At 43.8% G+C, this 20,028-nt stretch overlaps 1 protein-coding gene across 3 annotated transcripts in view; it reads left to right on the top strand.

The window, feature by feature from the left end:
* Window positions 1-16,393: 16,393 nt before the first annotated feature.
* The window catches only part of Klhl24 (kelch like family member 24), a 31,357-nt gene continuing 27,722 nt past the window's right edge, over window positions 16,394-20,028 (top strand). The window contains exon 1 of one of the 3 annotated variants that reach the window (XM_021185338.3): window positions 16,394-16,522. The gene's annotated coding sequence lies outside the window, so the exon portion shown is untranslated. Of the gene's footprint in view, window positions 16,547-20,028 lie in introns of all 3 variants that reach the window. The other 2 variants (XM_021185340.3, XM_085832293.1) reach the window with 2 other exon arrangements.

The following is a 20,028-nucleotide window of genomic DNA, read 5'->3' on the forward strand; positions in this document are numbered from 1 at the left end:
CTCTTAGGTGGAGGGCAGCCAGTTCTCGGGTCGGATATAACCCGGGCCTGCTGCTCCCCTTCTCTCCCTTTCTATTTCTCCCGGGAGGTCCTTTTTCACTTCCCTTTTTTGCCTTTTTTACGGTTTTTGTGCGCACACCCATCCTCTCACTACGCTCGGATTCTGACATACCTTCCTGCATAGCTTCTAAAACCTTTTGCCCTTTCTTTCGGGCTAGGAACCATACAACCAAAGCCACGAAGACGATAATTAAAGCCTCGGGCAATCCCTCCCACGGCCCAGTTAGTTGAAGGGAGTGCGAAAGGGTCAGGTAAAATTCAGGCATACCTTTCCGAGACGTAGTTCCTGCAGTTCTGGACCCTCCCCGTCACCGAGGGATCTCCGACGGTGCTCACGATGTTCTTTGTTTTCCCGGGTTTTCGGCACCAGATGTGAGTGTTCTCTAATTCGCCCGCGAATAAGGACACCACACACAATAGGGTTCTTCTGCAGCAAGCTTTATGCGTCTTGAGAGGGAGAGCATAAGCTTCACAACCGGAGACCCCAGGCAATCCGAGCCCCTCCCTTTTATAAGAAATTCTCCCTGCCTCGGACGTGGCAAGCCATGATTGGCTCAACACTGATTGCCCCATCCCTGAGGCGGAGCTGCCCGGGGCGGGGATTTCCAGCACAGGATGTTTACGAGTTGTTATTGAGGAAATGACTCAGCACAGGATGTTTACGAGATAGTACTGAGGAAATGACTCAGCACAGGATGTTTACGAGATAGTACTGAGGAAATGACTCAGCACAGGATGTTTACGAGATAGCGGCGCTCCACACCATGCATCTGACCTTGACATCAGCTTAAATAGCATGGCGTTTTTCCTTCTTTCCTCTATCCTTCTCCTTCAGGTAGCTTCTAAGGTTTACACCTGCCCTAGAGTTTTCTCTTTTAAACTATAATAAAAGTGTCTCTAAGTTTCCAGTTGAGCCCATTCTTTTTTTTTTTTTTTTTTTTTTTTTTTTTTTTTTTTTGGTTTTTCGAGACAGGGTTTCTCTGTATAGCCCTGGCTGTCCTGGAACTCACTTTGTAGACCAGGCTGGCCTTGAACTCAGAAATCCGCCTGCCTCAGCCTCCCGAGTGCTGGGATTAAAGGCGTGCGCCACCACGCCCGGCCGAGCCCATTCTTAAATTCTTTTGTTAATAAGACGAAGAACCCCAAGAAGGGACCCTCACTTCCCCTGTTCCTATTTCAGAAGGGTACTTCATAATTCTTTGAAACCTCTGACTATAAGAGTGGCAGCACAGTGTCTCTGCAGCTCTGCAGTCCTGACTTTGAATTTGTTCAAGAACTTTCTATCTTATCTACCACTGTGGTCACCATGTGTCTCCATTTAATAGTAAAAGCACGATATTCTTCAAAAGAACCCCAGAACACAAAGCCAGACATGAAATAGCAGCCATATCTAACGGTTCAAAAGAATTCCAACTTGCTCAAAAGAGTCCAACCGCAAATAGAGAAGTAAAGCTTTGGGTGTATCAATCAAACAGAGACTTCCGAAGTTTTCTAGAAAATCCAAAGTCTAAACTTAGCTTTCTGTCCCCAAGAAGCAAAAAGAAGCCAATTCTGCTGAGGGAGAAAACTAAGGAAAAGCTCTTAGAGCAGGTAACTTGAGCAGCAGCTTCTACGAAGGTCCATCTTTCCTCTCTACCCAGGGTCAGCCCACTGAGATTGGCACATACCCCCAAAATATGTCTTTGTCTCTTCATGGTTGCCACTTTGTTACTAAACTTAATAACAGTCTTCATTTCTACCATGTCTATTACATGTTTCTGTCTCTCTCCTTAATAAGATTTGTTATATGCAGAAAAAATTTGTTTAAAAGAATTTAAAATAATACTATATTGTTATCTCATTTATTCTGTAACACAAATTTCCAACTGGAATCTGGCATAATATCATAAAAGTAATAATACAAATAAAATTATTAGTCATTGTGATGGCTAATCTTGGTGGTCAACTTGACTGCATCTGGATTTAACTAAAACACAAACAGCTGGGTATACCTGTGAGAGATTTTTCTTGAGTCACGTGAAGCAGGAAGACCCACCCTAAATCCAAATCTTTTGAGGAGGGAAGATTCACTTTAAACTTGGGCCACACCTTTTGATAGTAGTCTATATAAAGGACATGGAAGAAATAAGTACTTGTTCTTTGCCTGCTTGCCCTTATTCTTACTGACAAGTTAACTCTATCACTGGTGGTAGAGCTTACTTCTTGGATTCCAGTATATATTGAAGACCAGCTAGCCTTATGGGCCAGATGGCTTTTGGATTTGTGAGCTGTCCACTGCGAGACAGCCACTCTTGGAATAATTGGGCCATAACCTATAAGCCAATCTAATAAATCCCATATGTGTGTGTGTGTGTGTGTCTGTGTGTGTGTATCTGTGTGTGTGTGTGCGTGTGTGTAACATATCCCGTGATATATTTACTCATTCTATAAGTTCTATTTTCCTAGATAACCCAGACTAATATTGTAACAAATAAGATTAGATATTAGAAAGCAGTATTTCATAAAGTTAGAAGTAACCACTCCTATGAAGGCCTGTTTCCCTCACCTACTGTCTTTACCTCTTTGGCCACACTGTGCTCTTGATTACTCTAAGTTCAAATGTAACACTCCCATCACACATCAATGTGACATCAGATATAGAAGGTACAAAAAGAAAACCTAAAAATCATACTCAGATCATGTTGGTTGGTAAGTTTAATAACCAAAGAATTTATTCCTTAAAGGCCCCCTCTCTGAAGACTGCTCTCCTGAACACTCAGCCAGGTCTTACAGATCCTAGGAATCTGATCCTTCCTAAAACATTGGGACATAAATCAACGTTTGCCCTCTATATGCACAAAATGGGAAGCTGGAAAAGCAGGGGAAACTATAAACTGCGATTCCCTCCTCCAAGGTCCACACCTGTTAGAGATTCTCAATCTAATTAACAGATTACAACTACCAAGATGAGCCTTTAACCGCAGCACTGGGGAGGTAGAGGCAGGCGGGCCTCTGTAAATTCAAGGCCAGCCTTGCCTACATAGCAACTTACAGGGCAGCCATGGCTGCATAATAGACAAACCTTGTCTTTAAAAGACCAAATATAATAACAAGCAAACAAATAATAAAATAAAAGAAGAACAATTACTACTACACCACAATGATGGTGGAGAGTGGAATGTGGAGAGCTTTATATCTGGATATAACTTATATTTTTAAAAAGAGAATTACTTAGTCTTATTTTATGCATATTAGTGTTTTGCTGGAATGTATGTATGTGCGGCCCAAAAACTAGCAGAGCACAGAGAACATTGGATTCCTTGGAACTGACATGTGAACACCAGGAAGCAAAAACAGGTCCTCTACACTCTTAACCAACCAGACATTTCTCCATCTCCAGAGCTCAGATTATCTTGAGCTACCATTAGCTTCTTTAATAGCCATTCATTGTTGACCTCTGTGGAGGGCATAAAGTCCTTGCTCACAGATAAGTACTAAGAAAACCAGTCATATAGAATATGCAGGGTAGTCTCTTCAAAGTAAGAGATATACAACCTGTTTTCAACCTACAAAGCTGGGAATAAGTGAGGTTAAGAGTCTGGAACCTCGGTACTATCTGTATGGCCAGGACACATAGCTCCCCCAAACCAAGGCAACTCTTATAAAAGAAAGCCTTTAATTGAGTTCTTGATTACAGTTTCCAGAGGGTTAATCTATTATCACTATGGTAAGAAGCAGACAATAGCTGAGAGCTTTATATCATGATCCATAGGCAGAAACCAGAGAGAAACTGGGCATGGTGTGAGCTTTTAAAGACTCAAAGCCCACCCCCAGGGACACATTTCCTCCAACAAGGCCACACCTACTTCAAAAAAAAAAAAAAAAAAAAAACCCCGCCACACTTCCTAATCCTTAAGCAGTTCACCAACTGGAGACTAAGTATTCAAATACACGAGCACAGGCAGACCATTCTCATTCAAACCACCACACCGGTATACCTGGTGTTCCCTTTGAAAAGAGCCTTTATATATGACATCTTTTTCTGCTGTGATCACAAAACACTCCTTAAAGTGGTTACCATGTTGGAAAGTGGTCGGTAGGTACTCCTTTGAGGTGAGAGCTTTGTTTCTGCACTGACGTAATATACCCATGTGATATGTGTTCCTAATTTCCTTAATTTTATAGTTGGGACACTGGTAGGAAAAGGTTACTGCTGGATATATGGTTGTGTATATGAGCACAAATGAAATACAGACGCATTCTGACTGTGTATTTATAGTCAAAATTGAGCCAACTGCTGCTTTGGTAAAACCCTAGGATGAAGCACAGCCTGAAAGCTATAGTCTCACAAGTTGGAACAGAGCAATAACTTACAACAGGGAACCGCTGCATCTCCAAACTACCCGGAAATCCACATTGCAGTTATTGGCTTCTCCTCCAAGCTTCATCTGTCTCTATACCTCACTTCACCCAGAGCTACACACTTGCTTAAACTCAACATCCTTCATCATTCTACCTCACAATTACATAGCTACAGTTGCAAAGCAGCACCCACAAGGAGAGAAGCCTAGCCACAAAGCAAGAGCCCTCTCACTTTCTTAGTCACCTGAGGTCATATGAAAAGTCACTGAGAGTGCAGGATCTTTGAGCAGAAATATTTGGTCCTCACTAGGGTTTGAGCTGTATCAGCAGTGATTCGCTGAGTAACTAACTAATGGTGGTCCAAAGGGCGTTACCCTAAAGCATATACATTTTATATTATAAAAACATCATAATAAGGAAAGGACCAGGTCGAGAACAATGTTTATTTGCCTTTCCATTGCTTCCTGTCCCCAGTAGTTCTCTGTTCCTCATTTTAGTTCCCCATTCATGTACCAGCAACACAAGAATACATTTAACTAAAATGTTGACCGGCCTTGTCAGACTGAATAATCATCTACAGCCACAGTCAATCACCTGGTTAAAGCCAGACAACTGAGTTTCATTTCCTTATGAAATTTCAGAAACTCATTAAAACCTTACACTACCTAAAACATCCTTAATCCCCAAAACCACTCCTTCTATTGTTTAAACTCATATTGATGTAGTAATCCTTGCCTTAACTACATTTTCTTACTAATGTAGTTTGGTTGAAATAAAATGGATAAAAAAAAGTTGGTGTGGTGGTACACCCCTTTAATCCCAGCGCTTGGGATACAGAGGCAGGCAGATCTCTTGAGTTCCAGGTCAGCCAAGACTACATAAGTGAGACCCTGTCTCAAAAGCAAACAAACAAACAAGAACAGAAAAAAAAAAGGACTATATTTAAATAATGGAATCTTGTTCAGTGCTATAGAAAAATGAAATTATAGTATGAATAGAACTGAAAAGATTTATACTGAGTGAGGTAATCAAAACCCAGAAAGACAAATATGTCCTCTTATTTGTGCACCTTAGCTTCAAATTTCCCTGTATGTTTGAACCAGAATGAGTATAAAAGCCAGAAAACTGGAAAGGGGCCAGCAGGGAAGTCAGATGTCCTAATGGAGGAGGGGAAGCAGACGTGGGTGATAGGAAAGGGCCTGGGACCACCACAGGAAGGTTTAACCGGGATGGCTGTATGGCATAAGAAGAAGAGGAAAATTAACCAAAACAAAAGGTGTATAAGAAAGCACCATAGAAACCTACTACTTTGTAAGCCACACTGCTCTTCCAGAGGACCAGAATCCCATTCCTAGCATGCAGGTCAGGTGGCTCACAACGTCCTGTAACTCCAGCTCCAAGGGATCAAATAATTTCTGGCTTCTGTGAGCCCAAGCACATATGTGACATATATTCACACAAACATTCACACATACACTTAAGTAAAAAAATATGTAACTGTTTATGCTAGGACAGAGATAGCCTACATGGCTTAAACCCCATGGGTTAATGAATAAAAGCCAGGTATGAAATGTCTCCTTATGGTTGGCAATGGAAGCCCTAGAAGCCACCTAACAACCAAGGCACTTGCTCTTCCTCTTGGTTATCCACCAGAATTTGATGTTCAGATGCTATTGTACACCGTTCAGATGTATGATATAGAGAAATCAAGATGGAAATGAGCTTGGGGCTTCCTCCCTGCTGGCTAGATTATAATGCTAGAGCGTGTTGTACAGGCTTCTGGGAAAGAAATGACAACATCTTCCCCATCTGTGAACTCCATGGATACAGCACCAACGCACTTGGCAAGATGTACCCAGCAGCATGATAGTAGCATGACGATTACTGTGATAGTCTACTACTCTCTGCCTGCATCTGCAGCCTGCTCCACAGAAGGGACACATGCCTGCTACTGTAAACCCACTCAAAAACTCATTTCTAGGAAAGCCACAAGGAGGTGGCGGGGTGAATGGGATTTACTCCCTGGTGTTTAATTCATCTCACACAGCACCAAACCTCCTTCCAAGTCCATCTATAGACAAATGCCACTCTAAGCCTTTGAGAAGCTTCCCTGCAGTAAATAAGGTTTTTAGTGAATGGAGACTCATTGCTGCTCCAGGTGCCTAAAGAGGACATTTACGCCACCCCCTCGAAGGTTCAGGCAGCATCACAGAAGAATGTGAGAGCAAGAAGACACGGAGAAGGGCTGTGAAATGCTGTCATCCAGGAATGACATAAACACTGCAATCATGATCTCATCACAGCTGTGATGATCAGGTGTGGCCTGCACTGGGCTTGCACGAGAGGGTGTGCCAAGAGTCAAACCTGAGCCGAGAAGCTGCATGTGGGACCGTACCCCTCCCTGACGAACTACTGAATACTAATACATTACAAGGGATTGGGGTGGCCATTGTACTCAGTTACACAACCACTGGTGAGCCCACCAGGCTCCAGTGGATCCTTACAAAGCAGGGTCACACAGCTGACCCTGGTTAACGCAGTGGGTCACAAAACAAAAGTCAGGAATGTGGAAAGGGACATGCAGAGAGAAAGAGGTACTGGCAGGATTGGGAAGGAGATATGAAAGGATGAGTGGAGTCGATCAGAATGTCTTTTAAACATGGATGAAGTCATAGATGAGCAAATCTAATTAATAATAAAAGAACTGGGAAGAGGAAGTTTGGGCATGCGATTGAAAAGTCTGAGTCTGCAGTGTGGCAAAGTCCGAAGGCACCATCAGCACCAACGTGATCCCCTGCAATGTTGACTGCAAGTGCACACTCACTGCCAGGTGACTCTGCATCTTCTACCTCAGGAGGTTCGATGTCTGCCCCAACCTTTGCATGGCTGTGGACCTGCAGGGCAGAGAGGGGACTCCCAGGTTTGGCTATCATCATAAGTTTAGCTAATGCCCATACAGCAGGGATCCTTTTGGATACATGGACATGGGACACCATTAGCTGAGGAAAGGGAAAGTGACACCAAATATTTTCATGAATCAAACCTCTTGTGGAAGTTTGCCCAGCCATTTTCAACTGCTCCAGAAAGGAAGACTGCATGGGTGCTGGCTGGAGGCAAGATCATCTAAGGGTATAGCCCCTGCCAGCTGGCAGCTGGTAGCCAGTGTGCACACTGCATTTTGCACCTAAGCTCAAATAACTGCCTGTGAAACAAGAGAGAAAGTTCAGGCACTCTGAGTGTCCCCAGTCTGTGACACCATACGCCATGACCAAAAGGAAATATGAAAGGGAAAGAAAGAGAGAAGTGTCCCCCACACTAACACAAAGTCCCTAAGGGCTCTAGAAAAGGAGAAAAAAATACAAATTAGGAAGAGAAAGATAATTGATTGTGGGACCATGAAAGGCAACCTGCTTTCTGATGGAGCTAGGTTTAAACCCGGAAGGTGTTCGCTCCCAAACACTAGGCTCCTGACACCAGGCCTCAGCTCTCCATAATTCTGTGGCCATTAGTCATGTAGGGCAATACCCCAAGCCCTGGTATTCTGTCTGGACTCCACCCCCACAGTTACCTGGCAACAGCAGGTAGGTCTGGCCCACTATAAGGGGGGCTGCTTGCCCCCTCCTTCCTCTTACTCTTGCCTCTTTCTTGCCCTCTTGCTCCCCCTCTCTTCGCACTTCCTTCCTCTCTCTCTCTACATGGCCATGGCCAGCCTCTACTCCTCTGCTCTCTCCCTGTCTCTGCCTTTCTCTGCCTCTACTAACCTCTCAGCTCCCCTTCCCAGACATTCCTCCCTGCAAAAGGTATTTAACCTCAGGCTCACCCTGAGAAAGTGGGGTAAGGTCTCACACATCACAACTCTCCTCCATGACAATAAACACGTTAAAATCATCGACTGCCTCTTTTCATCGGGACCCTCTGTGGGGAACAATGGAGCAGGTCTTTCTCTAAATTGCCTCACATCTAATCTCCCTCAGGAGGCCTCTCTGCGTTCTCAGACATGGTTGCCACCAAGCCAAGCCTGCCGAACAAGCCAAGGAAGCTCTTGTCCCTCAGGCAGGACACAACCAGTTTCCCTTTTCCCTTCAGCCCTGGGTTTGAACCTGCCAGTGGGCCCACAACCCTTTCTCAGCTCTTCCGAGACATCTGCGGTATCCAAGAGTCTGAGAACCTGTCGTCCTCGGGCTCCGTGCAGCTGGGGAACCATAAACAGAAATCCCACAGTTCCCCCAAGGACCTCAGACTGTGCCTCCCACCCCAACCCCCACCCCCACCCCAGCAGGGTCCTGCAGCTTCTCACAACCTGACACCTGCCCAGTGGCGGCATGGGGTATCCTGAACCCTGGGCCGGATGCAGGACACCATTTTAACCCACAATATATCACCTCCCATTGGACTGTCCAGATGTTCCCAGTGCAGTTCTGAATTAGAGAGAACCTGTTGAGTGTCCAGGAACATCTGTTGAAGCATACTAACTGGTTTCTACATTTGGGTGCAATGAAGTGGTCTGGGGACTCATGGTTAGAATGGAAAAGTGATAGCCGCAGTTAGCTCAGTGGTAAGAGAACTTGCTGCGCTTTGAGAGCATCCACATTAGGTGGCCCACAACCAACTGGAACTTCAGCTCCAATGATCCAGTGCCCTCTTCTGGCTTTTGAGGGCACATGCATTCATATGCACATACCCACACAAAACTACAGACACATACATATAATTAAAAACTAAAGTAGAATTTAAAAAGCAAAAGGAGGTAGAGGAAATAGTAGGGATGAAAAGATTTAAATGGAATTAGTAGACGTGGGAGGGAAAATCAACCAAACCAAAAATGTATTGGGGAAAAAGACATGGAAGTCTACTATGGACTAACTAAAATATGTAATTTTCTTTAACGAGTTTGAACAGGGTGCTCGACAGTTAAAAGCACTTGCTGCTCTTCCAGAGGGCCCCCAAGTCAGCTCCCAGCACCCACATAGCTGCTCACAGCCATCTTTAAACTGTATTTCCAAAGGATCCACTGTATGCATGTAGTGCACAGACATACACGCAGACCAAACATCCATACACATGAAATAAAAAAATAAACCTTTAAAGAGAGAGAAGAGAATATCATAGTGGCTCCCATCTTCAATCCCATCACTCGGGAGGCAGAGGCAGGCATATCTCTGTGAGTTTGAGATCAGCTTGATCAACTTGGTCTACACAGAGAGTTCCAGAACAGCCAGAGCTACATAAAAACACCCTGTCTCAGAGAGAGAGACAGAGAGAGAATGAGAGAAGGGGAGGGTTATGGGGGAGAGATTGAGATTGAATAGAAAGAGGGAGTTAGAACAAATTTTCAGTATGGTCAGATAATTCTGCTCTCAGAAGCCATAGGGTCTTGTTATATAACAAAGATTGACCTTGAACTTCAGATCATTCTGCCCTCAGTTTCCCAAGTACCAGGATAATAAGTGTTTGTTACTTTTAGTTGGAAATTTGGGGGGAGGGGACTTAAACATGGAAGATATTATATTAGAGCTAAGTTATGTTCATTTCAGATAGCTCCATAAGGTTACTAGGAAAAAAAAAGAGAGAACTTTACCCTGGATTTTTATTTTATGAGTTACATCTAGGGACTGGAGAGACAGCTCCATAAATAAAAGTCTTACCAGCATAAATCTAACGACCCACACTTAAGCCTCCAAGAAAACTTTAGAAGCCAGATGCCGAGGCAAGCATCTGTTATCCCTCCCCTTCCACAGCAAGATGGGAGGCAGGGCTAAGAGTCACCCAGAGGCTCATGGGCCAGCTGGCACAGCGGCAGGAAAAGAGGTTCTTCCTGACCGAGTGAGAACTGATCTCCACAAATAAACAAGTGCAAGGTAAATGTCTCCTGAGAGATGTAAAGGGAAAACTCGGATGCTCACTACCTCACTCTCCATTGATAGAGAAATCCCCACAAGCCTTGCTTTCCAAGCACCACCTTTTCCATCCAAACTCATGAAGAAGAAGCAAGCTGCCTTCACTAATCTCCATGACAAAGGTCACTCACAGGTCACCCTAAAAAGCATCTAAATTTAGAGATTTGCCACAGGAGCAAAACGTCCAGGCACTAGTAATAGAACAAGACAGGCTTTCCAAACTATGCCAGGCATGTGCTTGCAATGCTGTCAGTCACTGCAGGGCCAGGCTCTGTGCCTGTGTGCTGGTGACCTGGGAGACCTCAGTCTTTTCTAGGCCAGTTACAGAGCCATCTAGAACTGCATGCAAATAGACATGGCTTTTAACATACATTTAAAAGAAACATTCAGGGGCTTGGGATGTAAGCCCAGGGGCAGAATACCTGTGTAGCATTTGTGTTACCCCAAATTTGATCCTCCAGCACTCAGCACTATGAGTAATGAATAAGTAAAACTTTTTATTTTAGTACTTCATACATGCATATAATAAGTCTTTTATGTCAAATTGTTACTAGAAGAAACATAGGTCTCTTCAACCTCTGACCCTTTGACCTATGTTCTACAGCTCAGAGTCAACCAGGTTTTAAACAATCATGTCACCTTTGTGTGAAGATATTATAGGGGCAGGGGCACGCTTTCACACACCTTCAGAGGACAGCACTCTCATTGGGTGTTCAGAGGGCTAGTTCGGGTTTGTTTGTTTGTTTTGTTTTTTATTAAGTTGACTTTAGTATAACAATATCTACAAATCAGTCTTTTATTGTTTCATTGTAGTTTCCCAAAACATTTTAATTTATAGTTTTCAGAAGGGTTATTGTAAAGCCTATTTCCATGATACTAGCATATCAAATTACCATTCTTCCAGCCACTTATGATCTTTCTCAATATTTCTAAATACAGTGCAGTTTTAAGATAAATTATATCTCCCCATCAGAAAGAATAAACCGTTCTCTATAATATCCTTTGTGCAAGAAAGAATGTATAATATACAATAACAAGTCTAAAGAGGATCGGCTGAAGCCTGGGGACATGAAGGTGGGGACATGTCTACAAAACCAGCACGTGGGAGACTGAGGGAGAATGATTGCTATGAGCTTTAAAATCAGCCTGACAAGACAAGAAACAATAAAATAAATGAAGAATATTTTAAAAGCCAGTCAAGGTGGCTCATGTCTATAACTCCAGCACTTGAGAAGATGAGACAGGAGAACTGCTACAAGTTCAATGCCAGCCCGGGATTTATAGTGAGTTCAAGGTCAGCCTGCTATAGGGAACAACCCCAAATCAATGTCAAAACCAAACAAATAAAATAGGATCCAGAGAGGCAAGTTTCATAAAACCTTTGTCCTCTAGCCATATGTACTAGCTGGTTTTGTGTGTCAACTTGACACAGCTGGAGTTATCACAGAGAAAAGAGCTTCAATTGAGGAAATGCCTCCATGAGATCCAACTGTAAGGCATTTTCTCAATTAGTGATCAAGGGGGAAAGGCCCCTTGTGAGTGGGACCATCTCTGGGCTGGTAGTCTTGGGTTCTATAAGAGAGCAGGCTGGGCAAGCCAGGGGAAGCAAGCCAGTAAAGAACATCCCTCCATGGCCTCTGCATCAGCTCCTGCTTCTTGACCTGTTTGAGTTCCAGTCATGACTTCCTTTGATGATGAATAGCAATGTGGAAGAGTAAGCTGAAGAAACCCTTTCCTCCCCAAGTGCTTCTTGGTCATGATGTTTGTGCAGGAATAGAAAACCTGACTAAGACACCATGCAATACTTAAATTTACCTTGATTTGCACCCATAGTTAACATATGCTTATTTCTGTGATTTCTTTTAGCTTTAATTTCTGAGGTTTTTTTCCTTAAAACTTGCTTTTCCAAGGCAATATAAGAGATAGTATATCTCTTTTTACTCTTCCTTTATTTTCTTCACTACAACTCATGTTCTTAAAGTACAGGACAAAGCATAGAAGGCAGAAACTATATAAGAGGAGCTGAAAAGATGACTTAGTAATTAATATCATATAGTGTCCTTGCAGAGGACCAGGGTTGGTTCAAGCACTTGCTTTGGAACCAGGGGATCCAGTGCCTTCTCCCTGGCCTCCATGGGCACCGGCACTAACATAGTACACATCCAAAATCTAGGGCACATAAACATATACATAGAAATTGGTGAGAGAAAGAATGGTGACTATTCTTGGTTGTTGTTAAATACTCGCTATATCCCACATACTACACATTTGCTTTTTTCCTATTTTATCCTCATAATTACACAAAGTAGGTAGTTTTATCTTAATTTTATTTTTATACTTTAAATATTTTTATATTTTATACTTTAAATAGCTTTTTGGTTTGGTTAGGTTTGCGCTATGTAATGTAGGCTGGCCTCAAACTACTGATATTCCTGTCTCAAGGTCCTCAGAACTGAGATTACAAGTGAGAACTGCCACTCCCAGAATTATCCTCATTTTGAAGATGAGAAAACAGGCTGAGAAAGGTTAGCGTACTCAAGCATGAGGCCACTAGGATGCAAAGCTAGCATTCGGACCAAGCCTCTGACTATAAAGCACCACGGCAAACACAGAGTTGGAGGACACAACCGTCAAAGGGCTGAGCTTATGTAATGAAGTAACAAAAGCAACCCAGCATAGGGTGACCTCTGGGCTATCCGCTGTGGACACTTTCTGGGATCTCTAGGAGAGCTTCAGGGAGGTTGTGTTAGTTGGAGTAGGTGCCTACACAGAGCCTCTGGTGAGCACAACATCCGCTGAGATGACAAAATGAGAACTCTGGGTCTGAAGGTTGTTGCCCAAGCTTTACTTAGCACAATTTCTGAAGAAAGTCGGTGAGATTTTTCAAGAACAAAAAGGGAGGTCACTCTTGGATATGTTTAGCCCCTCTCCTTCGTGGACGTTGCAGGATTCATGGAATGTCTGTTTACTAAGCAATCCAAGGACCACAAGTGGGCAAGATAAATTCTTAGGACCCATTGGCATCTTCAAGGAGAAGAGTGCCAGGCATAACAGATCAAGCTGAGGTTCATACATGCCTTTACAGGTCACTGGAGCAAGAAACTGGGGCCAGGAATATGAACTCTATACAGACTCTGTGGTAGTTTGAATGAGAATGGCTCCTATAGATGCATACATTTGAATGTTTGGTTCCCAGTTAGTGGAACTCTTTGGAAAGGATTAGGAGGTGTGGCCTTGTTGGAGGAAGTAAGGGCTTGGGATTTCAAAAGCCATGCCAGGGCCAGCCAGGCAGTTATTCAGTCTCCACAGACACCCTCTCTCTGCCTGCAACTTGCAAATCAGATATGAAGTAATCTTAGCTACTTTTCCAGCACCATGCCTTTCTTGCCATGCCACCATGTTCCCTGCCATGGTGATCATGAATCAACCCTCTAAAACCGTCAGCAAGTTCTCAGCTAAAGTGTGGCAGCTCACAACTGTCTATAACTGTAGTCCCATGGGACCTGATGCCCTCTTCTTAGATGTATGTATGTGCAGACATACATGTGGACAAAATACCCATATATATAAAACACAAACAAATAAACCTTTTTTAAAAATAAGAATGAAAAAAAGCATATAGAGATAGTATCATCAAAATGGGAAGTCACAGATCCAGAAGAAAGCACCTGGGGAAGTTGAGGCAGTCAGCTGGAGTTCCAACCTGAGCTTTGTCTCCACTGAATGAGCTTCCTATGGCTGAACTTCCAACTTCCTTTTCCCACTGTAACCTCTCTCGGAGGTGACTCACTTTCTAGCTGTTTTCAAGGAAACCGTGACTTTTATGTCTTATTTTTGGGCTGTTTTACTGTTCTCCTCCCTCCCTGGGAACTTCTTCCCAGACAAGGGACCCTGGAAGACACTTTAGACAAGCATGCCTGGGTCTGAGTTAGGAGAGAATGAACACCACTTCCAATGCCAGCTTCTTAGTAAGCTCAAACAGCACAAAACAATTAACCAGGGTTGCATCTGTAGCCGTGCACAGGCTGGACATGGGAGCATAGACTCATGATCCTAGTACTCAAAGTGCAGGAGGAGCTGAGAGTTCCACATCTTCATGTGAAGGCGCCTAGCAGAATACCGATTTCCAGGAAACTAAGATGAGGGTCTTAAAACCACACCCAGAGTGACACACCTACTCCAACAAGGCCACGCCTCCTAAGGACATTCATATACAAACCATCACACCATACCTCCCTCCCCATAGAAAGAGTGACTTCATGACCTTATATGATCCAAGTCACATAAGCCCCATTCTTCTGCCTTGTTTGTATAGCATAGACCACATATCAACTAAGCCAGCTTCCTTACAATGTAATATGCTCCTTCACTCAGAAATCTTTAAGAATAGACACCTTGCGTTTTACTTTGAGTGAAACTAAGTTTCTCACTTTGGGCCCTACTGTACTGCTTGCTGAAGCATTAATAAAATGCTTGCCTGAAAAACGAATAAGTTCAAACATATCTCTCTCTCTCAAATCTCCCTCCAAAAAATAAAAAATAAAATAAAATAAAGATTCTATCACTAGTGAGTTGGAGGTCAGCCTCAGAAACATTAAGACGCTGTTTTGCAACCTAAATAAAGGACCTGGAGTGATGGCCTCATTGTTAAAAACACTGGTTGCTTTATGAGAGAGGATGAAGCCTAGAATTCCAGCATCCCTACATGGTGGCTCACACTCTCTGAAACCAACTCCAGTTCTGGGGAATCTGGTGCCTTCTTCTGGCCTCTATGGGCATTGCATGCAGGCACATGGTACACAGACGCAGACAAAACATATTTAAATTTTAAATTTTTAAATAAATGGAGCTGAAGAAATGACTTAGTGGCTAAGAGCACTTATTGCTCTATCTGGATTTCAGCTCCCAGCACCTGCAGTTCCAGGGGGATCCAACGACTCTGATCTTTACCAGCACTCAGACAGCCAATACAGACACACACAAAGAATTAATAATAATAATAATAACAATAATAAACAATTTAAAAAGAATTCTAGATAGTTTTCCTTCAAGTTACGTATCTTGTTTAAATCAATTTGTGGAGAAGAGAGGGGAAAAGAAGGAAGGGAAAGGAAAAGAGGGGAGGAGGGGAAAAGGATGAGGGAAGGAAGGAGAGACTATGAAAATAAATCTTCTTGCTTTGACAAGAGAAAACCAAAGAAAGGACTCTCTAAGCTGATAGCACCAACTGGTCAAGCCAGAGTGGCAAGCAGTTTTACTGCAGGCCTAGCCATAAATTTTAGAAAAGTCAAAGAAAGGTCCCCCCCTCCCACCCAGGAAGTACTCAGTAGGCTTTTTTAAAAGTTTATAGGACATGAAAAGGAGACCCAAAAGCTTATCAAATGGCCTGCCTGTCAACTCTCCTCATCTCTCTCTACCTTGTGGCAACACATCTAATTTTAACGGAGGCAAAGCTGTCTTAATGAAGTGCAGAAGGAAGAAGTACATAACTTTTGTCAGAAGCCAGAACTAACCAAACATTTTCAAGAGCAGAGGACGGTCATCCTTGAAAAGGAATCTCCTAGAAACAAGACATCTTGAAGAAGATTCCATGTGCCTCGGAAAATAAAGGTTTGTTACAATTTTTGTTCAACTCCTGCATCTGATTAAGACAAAAAAAAAAAAAAAAGTAACTGAGGCTCTGATAGCGACCTTGACAGATTTAGAAAGAAAGCGTCGTCTGCAATTATGACCAGGCTTCTAGTACATTCCACCTCTCAGGCCCTCTGATTTCCCAAGTGTGTTAGAACGTGGTAATTAAAACAGCCTTATTCCAAGCTCTAAGGTTGCCTAAGTCCTGGTCTTGTGCTTTGGCTTTGGGATGTAAAGGGCTCTTTGAAAACAATCAACATACCACTTCTGTCTTGCTCAAGATGCATTCCTTTAATCTTATTCTACCTTAAATAAATGTTTGGAATTAGCAGCCCGGGAATTGGTTTCCGCCCTCTAGCGGAACCCAGGTGGCCTGAGAGCCCACCGGCAGTAAAAACTACGTCTCCCAGAATGCTCCGGGAAGGGGGATGCCTCCCCCCCCATTGGCCAAGGGTGGGTGACGCTAAGTGTTTTGGCTCGACGGTCACATGTTTCCTTTGTTGTGAGCAGTGGCAGAGACTGGCTCGAGGAGACGCCGGCGCTGCAGGGAACGTAGGGATCGCCGCTCGTGCCGCTTCCAGCCTGCGCCGAGAGGTACCAGGGCGGCCGCTCCAAGAGGCATGCGACCGCGGCGCTGATCCCCGGCACGGGCGGGAGGGAGGCGAGGTCCCTGGCTGCCAGAAGCCCGATGCGGCCTCGGGCGTGGGGACCGGGCAGGGACGAGCCCCGCGTCAGCAATACACTTAGGGTGGAAGCGTCCGGAGTGCTTCGGCCTCGGACCTGGAGTTTCCGTGGGGTGACCGTGAGTGCTGTCGCCTAGCACGGATAAGGATCGGGGTGCTGGGGCCATACCAGCCAGCAGCACAGTTGCGAAACATGCGGGGCGTGGTCACCTGACCGTTACCCGCCCCCGCGGAGCCTTTGTTTACCGGGAGCGCGGCCTCGGGCTGTCCCGGGGGAGCCCCCACCCGGCTGCCCGCTTCCTTCTCAGGGGCCTCTGCTTCTTAATTTAGTTCCCAATGTTCCCGCCCCCAAGCCCTGGGCACCCGAGGCGAAGATCATTCGGGCGGCCGGGATTGGGCGCTGCAGGCGGGCCGGGCCGGCGAGTTCCGAGTTTTTATTGGCAGGGGGTGGTAGGTGGGTGGCCCGTGCCAGGCAGTCCCGCCCTCGCCTGAAGGTGACCTGGAGGACGCGGGCGCCGAGGGAGGGGAACAAGAGGGGCGGTGGGTAGGAAGGGGGCGTGCCCCGCGGAGGCCAGGGGGTGGGGGCTAACCCGAAGCTGCTGGCGTAGGACAGCGCGCAGCTCTGCGAAGTTGCCCTTGCCTGCTCTGTCCAGCCTTAGGTAGCAAAGGATGAAACACAAGGCCACATTTGAGAAGCTTCAATATCAGCTCTAGCGGATTTTAATCATGTCAGGTTTTTTTTTTTTTTTTTCTGTTAGTGTTCTCAGCTGACACCTGGCACAACCACCAGATGGTTGATGGTTGATAATGGTTTGATGTTTTGTTTTTCTTTATTAGGATTTAATATGTATCCATGCCACTAAAGATATAAACGGTGGCTTTTACCTTTAAAAAAAAAAAAGATATTTTGAGATTATTCACCTAAAAGTTTTTTGGTTTTGGATTTTTGAATGAGCTTTCTTAGTTTTCCCTTTTTGGGGCACACAATTTCGTGTATTAATCTCCCACGTAATTGAGAAGTTTCTGATAAGTGAGTTGAAGGTGTGTTTGGAAAACTGTACATTAAGATAACCAAAAGCCCAGTCATTTCCAGACAGAGGATATTAAAGGTGGTTTTCCAAAGCTCTTAAACTTATGGTGCAGCTAGGTTTTGTCATTTTATCTCAGAAAAGTTGAGTTTCTTCAGTAAAGCAGGTATTACTGGTGCACAGCCTTAATATACTTTTAAAAAATTTATTCTGTGTGGGTGTTTGACCAGCATGTACCCACCCACCAGTGTTCGGTGCCAACGAAGGCCGGAAGAGGGCGTCAGATCTCCTGGAACTGGAGTTCTAGATGGTTCAAGTTGTCAGCTGCCTTGTGAGTGCTGGGAACCAAACCTGGGTCCTCTGCAAGAGCACTGCTAAACCATCCTTCCAGCCCCTCTTAATATTAAAAATCCAAGTACTGGTGACTATTAGAATAAGAAGCTGTCTGATCAGAACACATAGTCACTCGTATGCTAAGGTTATTCAGATCTTAATATATACAAATGCAACCCAGTACACTTTAATAAAAACTACCTACCATTTGATAATTTGAGATTCTTTAAACAAAGCTTGTGACTTAGTCTTTAAACAGGAAGAAGAAAACAATATTCTGAGAGCTATCAGTTATATCTTAAACTTTCCTGGCTTTCATCCAGATCACCAAAACTTTAATGCTTTTCCAGTGTGCTTTTTAACTTCCTTGTTTTCCTGCCATTTCATTAAGAGTCAGAGGTCAAGACTTTGGAAAATAAATACTTAGCAAATATGTTGCAGCATTTATTCTTGTATGCACTTTATTTACTCTTACCTGGAAACTTTAGGACAGCTCTTTTATCAAATATGTAAGTGTGGACTCTGTAATGAAAAATGTCAATAAAATGTCCTCACAAGCATTTATGCAAAAAAAAAAATGATTTCATTTCTGTTGTGACTGCAACAATGATACAAGACAGCTGGATGTTTTAAATATTTCTGTTCTTCATGCTGTAAATACTCCCATAAGCTCAACAAGGTGAATCCCCTGTGGGCAGCTCCAGTTATTTGGGAGACTGAAGCAAGAGCAATACTCAGTAGACCTAGGAGTTGAAGACCATCCTGGGCAACATAGACTTGGGAGTTGGGGGTCCAACAACAGAATAGCTAATTATCTTCAAGAGTTTTCATTCTTCCAGCACACCCTCTCCCACACGCACACTCTCCTTTGATACTGAGGACTGAACCAAGGGCCTTCTCACACATGCTAGCCACTGAGTTCTCACACATGCTAGCCACTGAGTTCTCACACATGCTAGCCACTGAGTTCTCACACATGCTAGCCACTGAGTTCTCACACATGCTAGCCACTGAGTTCTCACACATGCTAGCCACTGAGTTCTCCTTAGTTGACTTATCTTAGATGATCCAAAACATTCTAAACCAAATGGAAAATAAGGAGAATGAAAACCTTTTTTTTTTTTAAAGATTTATTTATTATATGTAAGTACACTGTAGCTGTCTTCAGACACTCCAGAAGAGGGCGCCAGATCTCGTTGCAGATGGTTGTGAGCCACCATGTGGTTGCTGGGATTTGAACTCTGGACCTTCGGAAGAACAGTCGGGTGCTCCTACCCACTGAGCCATCTCACCAGCCCAAATGAAAACCTTCTTAAGGGTAGAGTTCATGCCTGTCACTCCAGGACAGGGATGGGGGACTAGAGTTTGCATCAAGCCTGAAATATACAGGCTGAAGTATACCTGGTCTCAAACCAAAGTGATTAGGTTTTGTTGGCGCTTCTAAAATTATTTCTGAATAATTGGTGTAATGCTATGTTAAAAATCATTGACTTCCAAGTGTTTTTGTATATTAAAAGGCCATTTAGAATCCCAGGTCACAGAGCATTTTATTGGCACCATAGCTAGTTTGGTTGTAATAAGCCAAAACTAATTTTGGTAGCAGAAAAACTAACTGTCAAAATTCTGTTTTGGGCTGGTGAGATGACTCAGTGGGTAAGAGCACCCGACTGCTCTTCTGAAGGTCTGTAGTTCAAATCCCAGCAACCACATGGTGGCTCACAACCATCCATAATGAGATCTGACTCCCTCTTCTGGAGTGTCTGAAGACAGCTACAGTGTACTTACATATAATAAATAAATAAAAATTAAAAAAAAAAAATTCTGTTTCTCCCTCTCATTCACAGCAGGGACTTGTTTTGTAGTCCTGGCTGACCTGGAACTTGCTACGCAAATTAAAATAGTCTCTAATTCACAATGATCCTCCTGACTCAGCTTATGGAGTGCTGGGGTTACAAGTGTTCACTCTCTTGTTTTGCTAGGCTTTTCATTTTTAAATGAAAATGCAGTGAGTGTATTGGGGGTGGGGGGAGCTACAAAATGACATTGTTTCCATGTC

The sequence above is a fragment of the Mus caroli genome, unplaced genomic scaffold (genome assembly GCF_978045245.1).
Source record: "Mus caroli unplaced genomic scaffold, Mus_caroli_1 scaffold_17, whole genome shotgun sequence".
Taxonomy (NCBI): Eukaryota; Metazoa; Chordata; class Mammalia; order Rodentia; family Muridae; genus Mus; species Mus caroli.